We start from the raw sequence: 2,485 nt of genomic DNA on the forward strand, positions 1-2,485 counted from the left end.
TACTATCAGCATCTTGCAATCATATTATATAGTATTTCTGCAGCTCTGCATACAGCGGAACACAAATAAGAAACTGTTGTTCATTTTCTCCTTCTTTTTCCACCTGATACCATTTTGGTATAATTATAATAATCTGATAGTAGCAAATTGATGGTGATGTATGGGTCTAATCAATTTATTTGACTGCTAATTGTGTACAAATTGCTTTTTATCACACCTAGTACCTTTATCATAGGTACTATCAGCATCCTGCAATCAAGCAGCCCATTGTCTATCAACCAATCTCAAAATTTTTTTTTTTTTTTTTTTTACCTATCAGTATCGTTTCCTTTTCCTCACTTTATACTATCTTCAGGACTCTCACCACTGATTCAGGGGTAATTATCCCGGTCTAACGGTGGCAGCAGATCCCCTATTTTCCTCCTCCACTCATTCTCTTGTCTTTTCTTTTATTTCTCCATTTTCGTGAACTCTCATCAGTGATTCTCAAGCCCTCGATATCTAATATTTTTTCTACTATCATACCACACTGGTAACGCCCGAATCCTTCCGATCTTGGAAGCTAAGCAGTGTAGGGCTGGGTCAGTACTCGAGTGGGAGACTCTCGAGGAATACTCAGTTTAGTAGAAATTCCTGGACGGTTTTGCTCAGCGTCTAACACTGACAGCAGATTCATCTTGCTCATTCCATCTTTAATCATCCCATCTGTCTCCTCATCATCGCTCATGAGAGAATAAAAACGCTTCAATTTTCAGGGTCTCCAGCTGTTATTATCGCACCCAGGCATTCCAGAACAATATTCAGTATTTACACTGTAATTAATTCGTTCTGTGTTCCCCCTTTCTATTCCCCTACTCCCCCCCACCCTTCCCCCCACCCCTACCTCCAATTTTTGACAGTAAACTCTACTATTTTATCAATTATTGTTAATAAAAGTTATATTTAAAAATTCATTTATAATCTTTACTTATTGTCTCTTCTGAGACCTCTTAAACATACAAGAGTGCACCCACAAAAGAGTCTTCTTCTCTCCCTTTTGTTGTAGATCTAGATCTATGTAAGGCAGAACGTTATTGCAAATTAAGCTGATTCATAAACAGCAAAATAATGTGGTAAATACACTGTTCACCAACATGAACCAACAGTCATGCATATTATATATACCAATAACGTATTGCACAAGAGATCTTTATGTTGAACTAATCCACAGTAATCAAGTCCAGCAAGAGAACCCCATATTGCAGCTTATTAAAGTATCAGAAAAAAGACTTTTCATAAGTGACTAGCAGAGATGAAACAAATTTAGCATAAGCAATTAAAGTTAATCATAAAAAGCACAAAAAGGATAAGTTCTCATTCAGGCCCGCAGGTGAGACGGTGTTAAAGTCAAATATCCACCGTGCCTCCAGTTGCAATAACTTCTTGTCCCGATCACCCCCTCTCATCATTGGGAGGACATGATCAACCAGCTTGTAGCGCAGGGTAGCCATACTGTGGCCTGCTTCCTTGAAGTGACGCGCCACTGGCTGTTCGGTGGGTTTTCCTTCCAGGGCCATTCTAATAGCAGATCTGTGCTGCGCAGCTCGTTCCCGGAATGTACACACAGTCTTGCCTATATATGCTAGCCCGCAAGGACATTTGATAATGTAAATTACAAATCTCGCAGTTTTTTTTCCGGAGTGAGGATGAAGCACTGATGGTCCTGTTTCTAAATATCTGCATGTCGTGCATCCTGTGCACTTATAAGAACCCGGAGGTTTACTTAAAAAGTGTGACCTAAGTTCCTGCTGCGGTGAGGATATATCTATATCGCCGATGACACTTGAGTAAAGCACTGTTGTGTAATGCAGGGATAGATTTATCAGAGCTTACAATTGGCCAAAGTGAGTTGGCATTTTTCTTAATGATGGTACTAGCCGTCATGTAGGTAGTCACCAAAGGTACTATCTTACGTGATGCTTTAGTTCTTCTAAGCAGGCATTGCTCCCGTGGCATAGCAAGGGCTTTTTCTTTGGCTTTAGTGAGGTCATGTCTTCTATATCCTTTTTTCATGGCTTCCGGATGGAAGCTTTTTGCGTGAAGTAATGTGTTCTTATCCGTGGATTTCACGCAAAAAGCTTCCATCCGGAAGCCCTGAAAAAAGGACTCCCTTATTCCCAGTTCCTGAGAGCGAAACGGATTTCAAGCAACAATATGGATGCAGAGAAAGAAATTGATGACATGATGGGGAAGTTCCTCAAGCGAGGAGGATGCATTTTGACGCGCTTCCGGAGGCGGGCTGTTGGTAGGAAGCCCGGCGCACGAGGGTGTCTAGCAGCGTTGGTGGTTGCTAGGGGAACAGATTCCTCCTCCTGCTGCGGGCCGGTGTGTGATGCGGTTGTGCCCGCGACCGGAAGTGGGCGGTGAATGTGATTCGGTTCTGGGCACTGTGATCTATATAAGGTATGTTTTGTTTGTTATGTTTGTATCCTGACGAAAGGTGCCA

The 2,485-nt window shown here is 41.9% G+C and overlaps 1 pseudogene; it reads left to right on the forward strand.

Annotated features, from left to right (window-relative positions):
• The first annotated feature begins 511 nt into the window (after positions 1-511).
• LOC134912300 (5S ribosomal RNA) lies at positions 512-630 on the forward strand (annotated as a pseudogene).
• The last annotated feature ends 1,855 nt before the right edge of the window (positions 631-2,485 follow it).

Source organism: Pseudophryne corroboree, chromosome 4, assembly GCF_028390025.1.
Source record: "Pseudophryne corroboree isolate aPseCor3 chromosome 4, aPseCor3.hap2, whole genome shotgun sequence".
Taxonomy (NCBI): Eukaryota; Metazoa; Chordata; class Amphibia; order Anura; family Myobatrachidae; genus Pseudophryne; species Pseudophryne corroboree.